This window comes from Acomys minous (assembly GCF_964271855.1).
Source record: "Acomys minous genome assembly, chromosome: 1".
NCBI classification, from domain to species: domain Eukaryota; kingdom Metazoa; phylum Chordata; class Mammalia; order Rodentia; family Muridae; genus Acomys; species Acomys minous.
This window is the reverse complement of record NC_140483.1, coordinates 74,328,435-74,339,141: the sequence shown is the minus strand read 5'-3', so window position 1 is coordinate 74,339,141 and position 10,707 is coordinate 74,328,435. Positions and strand designations below refer to the sequence as shown.

The window sequence follows — 10,707 nt, the reverse complement described above, 5'->3', positions numbered from 1 at the left end:
TAATGGCGAAGCATTTTATAATACTGGGACCAATGCCAAGTAGGCTTTTCGATAAAGTGGCAATTTTCTGTGAAAGGAAAAATTAGAACCAGTACGTTTTTCGATCTGTCAAGTTAGAAAATACTACGATTATTTTTCTTCCAGTGTACTTGATAATCATCAAATACGTGCTGTAGTGTACATAATAGTCTATTAAATAATCCCTGCACAACGGTGGTCAGTGTTCCTATTGTACTTCTCAAACAGGTCTGTAATTACTACACTTACTTGTGCATTTACTCCCATCATTAACTGGGGTTCCTTGAGAACCATCATGAAATACTGAATACTACAGCTTCATTTCCCATAATCAGTGCTCCATGAATGTGTATGGAATGCATAATCTAGTGGAGATGTTGAAATGATGTAGTTTCATATCAAGTTCCTCAAGGGCTTTATAGAGTAACTTCTGCATTCATATTCTTGGAGAAATTCTTACATGCAATGATTAGCTACACAAATAAATAAATAAATTATGTAATTAATAGCTCTATTTTGTATTGAAAAAATAGTATTGCTTAAAAAAAATCTCTAACCTGCCTATATTGTCTAATTTCTCATGGAGGTTTCCACTCAAGTTTCCTTGTCAATTTTCTTTATGAAATATTTAATTATTTTGTTATTTTATGTTTATACTCCTCCCCTAAAGCCTCTGTGTGCATGCATACGTGTGTGTGTGTGTGTGTGTGTGTGTGTGTGTGTGTGTGTGTGTGTGTGTGTTTGTGTAGGTCAAAAGACAACTTGATTTGGGATGTCTTCTCTTTCAATGTAGGAAACATACAGATCAAACTCTAGAAGGACCCTGCCACCTCACAATTTTATTCTAAGAGGTTCATGAGCAAAGATTACAAATGTAAAAACAGCAGCAGCACATGGTTACCCTGGTGATGTCTCTTATCTCATACAGAGGAGTCTATATAATTGTGAATGTGCTTTGCTCATAAGTCTGCACAGGTACACACATATGTGTTGGTAAGTATTCACATGAGGGTCACAGATAAAGCTAGGTGTCATCTGTCATGTGTGATGAGGCAGGATTTCTCATTGAATTTGAAACATGCTCCTCTATATAAACTCTCTAGCTAGCAAGCCCCAGAAATTAATTCATCTCCCTTTTTACAGTGATTAGATTTAAGCATGGACCTTTACATACACAGATACAGCTACATTACTATTATTATCATCATCATCATTATCACCACCACCACCACCACCATCAGTATTATTATTATTATTATTATTATTATTATTATTATTATTATTATTAATGGGTTCTGGGGACTGAACTCAGGTACTTTCATGTTTATGGCCAGCAATTTACTGACTAAGTTATCTCCCCAGCCCTAGTCTTTCTCATAACTTCATATCATGCAGATGTTATTGCTGGTGTTCACAAATGAAACAAACATACAACACAGGCAATGCACATATACACATCTGCACACACATGCCAATCTCTCTCTCTCTCTCTCTCTCTCTCTCTCTCTCTCTGTGTGTGTGTGTGTGTGTGTGTGTGTGTGTGTGTGTGTATGGTGCTTATAATATAATATGGGGTGTGTGTATGGGAACCAGTTTCCTTTTGATAGGTAGCTTCTTCCACCAACTTGCATTTCTAGAAGAAATAGCTCTTCATTTCACACCTCCTGAGTACTTCATCAGTTTATGCTAGATCTTACACGGGATAAAGAGAAACTAGGATTTATGTGGCTTGAGTTTTCATTGACATCAGTGCCCTACAATAGTAGCATATTACATAGGGAATTTCTAACAATGCTGAATATTGCATTAAATTCTTTTTGACTGCACATCCCTCCATGGCACATACATCCCACCTTGCATGGGGTATACATTTCACCCACTGGACCTTTCTGAACCTATTACCATTTAAATATACCATGTGTTTTGAATTATATGTTTGGTTAGTGATATTATAATCTGTTTCTCTTATTTGGGTTTCAAAATATTGCCCACTGTGATATTTTAATTTTGAAGATAAACAACATTTAATGTTGCCCTTTTTAATATAGTTACTGGGCATGAATATAAATTGGCAGATATAATTACCTCAGTCAAGCATACATTGTATCCATTGAATGGATGATTTTGGCACAAGAAACATGATCACATGCTTTTGTAAATCCCCTGAGTTCAAACACTCTCCTGAATGATATATTCATGGAATACTTGTCTGAGAAAAGACAATATGCTGGGGGTTGAGGGGTAAAAAAAGGAATTAATATCACCATTTTTAATAGTATACTAGGTATAAAACCCTCTTCATTATGGTTCAGTGAACACTTTACCCAGGAACATTAGGTAAATTCAAGTTAAGACAGCCATTTAGAACTGTAAATATGTATGTACTGTGATTGTCTGTTAAGCATGAGGATATGAGTTCACTCCTCTGAATTACACAAAACTCTGGCTGTGTTTGCAGCTTTGGTGAGATGGTAACAGAAAAATCCTCAGCTTATTGACAAGTAAGTCTAGCTTATGTGATGATCTCAGGAAAGATACTCTCTTAAAGGAAGTAGGCAATGTTTCTAAAGGTGATAACAGGTCAGGCAGTGGTGGCACATGCCTTTAATCTTAGCACTTAGGAGGAAAAGGCAGGTGGATCGCTATGAGTTCGAGGCAGCCTGGTCTACAAAGCAATTCCAGGACAGCCAAGGGGCTACACAAAGAAACCCTGTCTCAAAAAACAAAACAAAACAAAGCAAATAAACAAAACAAAAATAAAAAACAACACTAACGAAGATGATAACAAAGATTGTCTTCTTTTAACACAATAACAGACAAAAATGTGAAAAACAGAATCCCATTCACTCTTCCTTTATTTACTGGTTCTTAGTAAAACATAGATCATTTATTTTGAAACTCATAAATTAAAATTGAAGAACAGTATAGAGAAGGAATTTTGATAATGCAAATGAATATTGCAGATGCTCATAATTTACAGTGGAAGGGACAGATGCAAAGTCTGCGCAAATGACTCACAGTGCCTTTGATATTCCTCCAATGCTACTTTTCAAGCACAAGCAAAATTTATTATAATACTGACATTTGTGTCTATGAAATATTGGCTCATTTAAAAGAAGTTGCTATTGGAAAAAGTGTGAAGGACCAAGTACTCAGGAACTAATGGACACTAGAAATCAAAATTATTTCTAAAAGCCTTATATCCTTAACCACAATAGGAATGGAATAACTGAACTTATATTTCAAATATCATATAAAAAGAGTGACATAGCTTAAAAGAATAGATACCAAATCCCTAAGAAACACAGAACAAACAGAAATATATTTCTGTTTTTGTCATGTGTACCTTTGTCGATGTCTGTGTACATACATATCTTTATTTAGAGACTAGAAGACAGAATTATGAAAAGTACTTGAAAATTGGGACACAGTCATTTCAACACATCTTAATATCTCAAAGCTGTCATTGAAAGTGAAAACATTTGAGACTTACTTTGAAAGTAACAGCCATTTATCATGCAGAAAATAGTTACAAAATGAAGAGTTTATTAACGGTTAAGAAATAATGGACACAACAGATGAAAGAGAAAAATATTTTTTCATTTATGAATTAGCCAAAAGCCTTATTGGAGAAAAAGAAGTAAAGTCTGACACATAGATATAATTAATGTGTATTTCCTCAAATCTTAAAAACTGAAATACTGGGGTGGGAGAGATGGCTCAGAGGTTAAAAGCACTGTCTGTTCTTCCAAATGTCCTGAATTCATTTCTCAGCAACAACATGGTAGCTCACAACCATCTATAATGAGATCAGTTACCCTCTTCTGGTGTGCAGGTGTATATACAGGCAAAACATTGTATACATAATAATAAACAAATCTTTAAAAAATAATAGAAAATAAAAATAAAATAAAAAACTGAAATACATTCAAATAAGTGTAGTCCTAAAATGTCTTCAAAGTATGCCCTTTCCAATTACAGAAGTCACTAAAGCTTCACTGTTATTTTTTAACAAAATCAAAATCATTTGATTTTTACCAATAATGAATTTGGAGGCAGATACTTGAGTGAAAGCCTCCTAGCTCAGAGAAGCAGAGAAAGCACACAACTGACTTTCCTCCTCAGCCACCTTCCCTAAAAAAGAAAATCTCCTTCCTCATGCCAACTCAAAAGACAAAGCAACAACAACAACAACAAACATCTTAACCGGAGTGCTCTGCTTTGTACTTCCTGTGTGTTTCTCTATATGTCCTCCTGACTTCCTCTTACTCTCTCTTTTTTTCCTGTGCTTACTTCTTATATTCAATGGTTGTTTAAAGATATGAGCTTCTCCTCGGACACCCCAGCTTCCAAGGAAATCACAGAGGATTAACATTATTTCCAAACACTTAAGCGGTAAGCTAGGTTCATCACTTGACTAGTTCTTAATATATTATACCTTTTATTCTAACCTGAGTTCAGGTACGTGGCTGATGTCCTCTCTTCCATGTCCCTGTCCAAGGATGCCCTGAGTCACAATCCACCAGAAGTCCCTGCCAGGAGTGTGTCCTGCCTTCTAATGCTGCCTAATCTTATTGACAATTAGATTTTTATTGGAAGGTGACACATCTATACAAAACACAGATTATCCTTCTAGCTGTTTCCTCTTCTTCACAACCAATTGTTGAATTTATTTAGTCCTGTTTACAATATTCAAGCAGGAAGCTCTTGGATTAAAGGACTGTGGCCAGACTGAATCACACCACAACAAAAGCCAATTTTTTTTCCTGTAGATAACACAATCTCTGGGTACACAGTGTGACCAAACATCCTGCAATAATTCTTGCCTTTGTCTAAATAAAAAAGAAAATGTCTACTGAGGGAGCCCTCCTCCACCACTATATGGTTATACCTTATCAAGGCTCATCTTAGTAGCCTGCATACTATTTCTCTGAGTGCCACCAGGGCTCCTCACTAAGGGGAAGTGGTTAAATATGGAACACCAGAGTTCATGTCAGAGTCAGTCCTTGCTCTCCAAACAACTGTGGGGGAGGGGAAAAGCTGGAAAGCAGGAGGGAAGGATGAATGGGAGGATGCAAATAATGAGATAACAGTGAAGATTCAATATGAATAAATTAATGAAATAGAACTTAAAAAATAAAAAATTAAAAAAGAAAATATTTTAACTTTAACATAGTAAAACTATTTACACATAGAGGGGATCTTTAACAGCTGTTGTAAAAGAACTTTCAACTGCTCCATTTGACTGGTTGAGCATAATTATTAAGTAGGCACTGTGAAGTTCTACTACCTGAATCTTGTAAAGGTATACTTAAAAAAGATAGCAATCCTTAACTCAATCACTGTAATATACCTTAGGCAATTCAGAAGGCAAGTGAATTTGAGTCTGTAAAGAGCCCAATGTTTAAATCAGATCATTTATGGCTCTTAAATTAGTTAATATTTTCCATTTTATATACGATTTTTAATGACAATTATAGGAGATTTCCAAGTACTGGCAGATTCTTCAATGAATATTTATCTGCTCCTTTACCAGCTTCCTAGACCTGTAATTTTTCTGATGACAACAGTCATTGTTTCATGTGCACAGGTTTGTCAGTTAACCTTAAACATTTTTTTCTCTTTTTGGTTTTTAAGACAGAGTTTCTCTGTGTAGCTTTTGCTATCCTGGACTTACTTTGTAAACTAGGCTGGCCTCAAACTCATAGAGATCCATCTGCCTCTGCCTCTGCCTCCCAAACTGCTGGCATTACAGGTTTATACCACCATGCCTGGCTGTCTATTAACCATCTTAAATGTGGCACAGTTGGTATCTTTGGATGACAAACAAGTTTTGAGTTCTCTTTATGTATAAGCTGAATGGTCTGTGGCTGGTCTCATTAATACCTTTTTTTATATTTTCTCAGAGAATTCTTTATTACATGGTTTCTGTATTTATTTGTCCAATGTCAGCTACAACTTCTGCATACTCCAGAAGCCTGGGCCATTCTTTTTGTATTCTCTTGAAAAGGCATGATTTCTAGGAATGCCTTGCCTAAAATACATTTTCCAAACACTTTGTGTCCCACTACTAAAACATCTGACATTTGGATTTTTGAAAAAAAAATTAAATATTTTACATATGATTTATATCATTACACATATTTACAATAAACTACCTACAGCAAGAAGAACCATGAAACAATCAGGAAATATATATATTATGCATATACATCTGAATGTAAATAAATACCTATCATATCTCACCATTATCAACTTAAAGCATCTACCTAGACTTAAAAACATGTTAACCCCTAAACAACTAAGCTTAATTGCAAAACTTGACTATCTGGTCTTCAATCCTTTAAGAGACTTGGGAAGGAATAAAATTGATTAATTGAGAATACAGAGAGTATAGGTTAGAAGTTTACCAAATGAGAAGATGACAGAGACAATTTGCTACCTGAGGAGTAGCCCAAAATTCTTTATAACATTAAGGCATTGTAAAGGGATGATAGGACAAAAAGTACATTAATAAATCTAATCTGCAACTTGATACTTTTATTCTTATTCACAAAGATATTTTTATTTCGCTGGTATAAAATTTTGTATATAGATGAAAATAATTTTAATTTTAGATACATTGGTATAGAATTCAAATGTAAGCTTATTCTTTACACACACTATATTCATTTATACGTTAATATGTGGTATTGTACCTGTACAATGCAATTATACTAGAAAATTTGCTTCCAATACTTTGTAAGTGATTTTGCAAGCTGCTTAGGATAAGTAAACTATACAAGTTAAATGTGAATTCATCAAATCATGGTTATATTAATTACTATTCTAGTCTGTTATTCATCTACTTTGTCACATTCTAGCTATAACAGATAGTATGATGCTATAGAAAGTTAAAGTAAGATAAGTTCTTTATAAACTACACAGACATACAGAAAATGCCATTTAAATGTTTTTATTACTTCAAAGATAGTTTTAACATGAGACAGATTAACTCCTATCCACATATAGCCTACCTCAAAGAAGACAATGAGCATCAAAGAACCTCCTTATGGGGATGGCTTCAAATGTGGAAGAAAAGCCATTAGGAAAAATGTCCTCATTTCTACCACAGACATAATTCTGCCTTAACGTGGGCAAGCTTTGATGTAGTCAGAGTTGACAGCCAAACACTGCCAAGACAGCATAAGCAAGTCCTCAATAGATCCTGCCTCACAAATATGTCTGTCAGACATATTGGACCACAAGGCTGAAGAACATTTTGATTAAAAAAAAATTTAGAAATTATTCCTCCTAAGAGAGTGCCATCTTAAAGATGCAAAAGCAGCTGTATTTCTATTCCATAATTGGTTCTGATTTTGCCTTTAAAGACCTAATCACCCTTTTGCACTCTGAATGATCTTTTATTTTTTAAACAAAAGGGTAAACATTTATTTGGAGTAAGTTTCCTGGCAGGTGATTACAAGGCTTCAGGCAGAAATCAAGAGTTCTTGTATGGCCGCCTGCTGCTCCAGGATGAGCTGAGCTATGTACTCAGCCCACAAGCCTTCAGAAGCCTGTACTTGGCAAACTACATTGGCCAAGCATTTGGCACAGGGGTCTTCCTGTTTAATTTCTTCATGCATTTCTCCTTCCACAAATATACTGAATATTTTGGGTAGATTGGCATTATTTTGGCCAAGAACAATTGGGTGATTAATTTGAATCAGGTAGTACAGATAACTGAAGGTCTGGACAGTTTTCTCTTTATCTTCATGGAGTGGGAGCCAAGACAACCAGTGTGGTAAGACTTCTTCAACATTTACACACAGTCAGGCTTGAACTTCATGCTCTTTCACACTACCAAGATGCAGTTCTCAGTGACACATTTTCTTTGGTCTTAGAATCTGGAGACTGAATAACTCTTACACTAATTGGGAGTGATTCTGCACAGACAGGTCTGTAGTTATCTCCACCATACTGTGCCAAGACACACAGCCAATATGCCACAGCTTGCCTGACTTCCAAGCTGTTGTCACACACATACTGGAGCATTTGCCTTAAGAAATATTCTATACGCTTAAATGAAAATGGACTACAGTGTTCTATGACATATTCGAAGATACATAATCCCCATTGTCTGTCTGGACATGGGCTATGTGGACAAATCCGGTTGACAGTTAGTGGAAGCAGCTGTTCAAACCATGGCAACACCTTTTCTTTGTAACTACTGAATATTGAGGGTAAAATATCTGACACTTTAGTCAGTATATAAATATATCATTATCAATCTCATTGTGTAGTGACTCCTCTAGATGTTTATCATAGACTTCATCTTCTCTTTCACTTTTTGCAGCTCTTGGTTTTTGAAATGCTCCTCAAGCTTACCGTTCAGCATATCACCCAGCTCCTTGAAGTGCTCATGGTTAAGGCACTCATCTCCCATTACCTCAGTGCACTTTGCAAAGGAATGCATCATCTCCGAGAGGATATCTAAACCAGTCTACATGCCAATAGCCTTGATGAGAGCATCACACATGAAATGCCACATCTGTGTAAGTTACTTGTGATCCCGGACTCTCACACACTCCAGCAGAAGAGGCACAGACTCTGCAGCCACCACTCAGACTCTGTCATGGAAATAAATTTTCAGCAGAGGCACCATCAGTTTGACAACCTATTCAGTGTATTACACAAAACCTTCCTTTAATTCTTTAGCAAAGCAAACCAACATCTGCCAAGAAGTTGGCTTCTCTTCCATTCTTGCAGTTTTAATACCAAAATGTTGCTGATCTCTTAGGCTCCTAATTTCACAACCATCATCATTATTCATATTCTCAATGTCCTAGGTGTCTAGAAAGACTATTCAGGCTTCATAGAAGCAGTTTTCATCAGTGGCCCAATAACCACTGCGAGGTACTGCTGGAATTGCTTCCCAAAGATCTTATACATTCAGGCCCATGCTGAGATCATGTAAGAAACAGGAGTGTCATCATCTTCCATATCATTGAAGTCTGTCTGGCTCTTCAACAGTAGCTGCATCATGGGTGATGCATCCTGCATGAATTTTTTTTTTTTGCCAACTGCCAGACTAGGGAGGTTGATGCACTGGACAGTCTCCACCCTCAGCAGTCTTACATCCTTCTGGATTGCCTTCTCAACAATGTGCTTCAGCAATGGCATGAACAAGTCATAGTGGGGACAAATTTTTCTTCTGCAATATCTTCGTCTGATGCAAAAGATGTCACATCTTGTTCCAAAACTAACTTGGTGCCTTTCTGAATCAGCTCCTGGAGCTTGAGTACCATATGTGAATGCAGATGCTTTACCAGGTTGTCCAAGTATGGCATAAGCAATGACTTGGGGCAGTCTTAAGTAAAGTTAATGAGAGGGGTTGCTGTGTGGTCCTGCATCCTTAGGCTGCCTTGGTTTTCCTGGGTTTGAAGCAAAGATGCAATCACATTCCCATGAAATTTCTTTTGAAAACCAGGTGCAAAATCTGTAGCCATCTGACCCACAGTGTTTCAGGTTGCATACCGGACTCTTGGATGAAGATCCTGGAGGAAAAGGAAGACAAGATTGACCATTTCATTTAAAATTCCTTCCATCTGCTGGTGGCATCCTTCACCATGGCAGATAAAGTCATCAATCCTGCATGCTGGAACTTCCACTCAGGGTTCTGAAGCACTGGCATAATGTGTTCACAATCACTTTGAGAGCAAGCTGTTGCAAATTATGGAGGTTAGTGTCTCCACAGAACTTTAGACATAAGAGTCTAAATACCTCTAAAGACATGAATACCTTGCTTCTAAGTGGGGGCTCAAATACTGAGGAACAGTATCAGCAATCACAACAAGGGATTTTTAGGACAGAATCATTATTCTGGTAGCATGAGTCATTGACAGCCTAGAAGAAACCAGGTAGCAAATCTGCAAAGTGTTTAAACAGAGCAGTGTTGTGATCATTAGCAATTATAAAGGCGGCTGTAGGTTTGGCGGACAGTGTCCTGATGGAAGGATGTTCTTGGACTTGCATACACTGAACTAACAACCATTTGATGAAGTCCAAGTGGTGCTCTTTTGGTTCCCAAAAATTCCAAGAGAGTTCCAGAATTTTTGAAGAGGAGCTTCCTGGAGTCTTATGTTCTGTGACCTTACTGAATCAAAGAGGAACTTCAAAGCTTCAGGTTGTTGCCATCCTCATTTATTAAATTTCCTGGCCAATTCTGCAGTAATGTCACAAAGTTTTTTCTTCATTCTAGATCGTGTTCCTATCTGAATAACCATTAGCAGTTTGTTCTTCATGGCATTCTGGACATCTGATGGAAGAGCTGGGAAGACTTCCTCAAATGCAGAAGACAAAAGACGTCTTAAGATAACAGCGGCCATTTGTCTAGCCTCCTCAGCAGCCGTCATGTTTCTGATGATGTGTTAGAGGAATGTGATCTTGGACTGGCATGAGATATTCTCACAGTTTTCCTCCAACTGCTTACAGACAATATTGTCAGTGCTGAACACGTTTCCCAGGAGCTGGTAGTAGTGTTGCTGCTCCTCGGTGGCCACCACCATTTTTCTAGGCGTGAGAGAGAGGAGGGAGCTCTGAGGCATGCTGGCATGCCAACAGGAGGGTTGGGGGCCAAATGATGATTTTTTTTAAAGCCAAAGATTTATTAATATTTGTCTAACTTCTGAATCTGATACTACCTTATCT

The 10,707-nt window shown here is 37.0% G+C and overlaps 1 pseudogene across 1 annotated transcript; it reads right to left on the bottom strand.

The window, feature by feature from the left end:
* Positions 1-7,487: 7,487 nt before the first annotated feature.
* Positions 7,488-10,471, bottom strand: LOC311596905 (importin-5-like; annotated as a pseudogene). Its single transcript has 2 exons — positions 9,799-10,471; positions 7,488-9,707 (listed from the first exon to the last, which is right to left on the bottom strand). The product of its transcript is annotated as an importin-5-like (transcript).
* Positions 10,472-10,707: the final 236 nt, after the last annotated feature.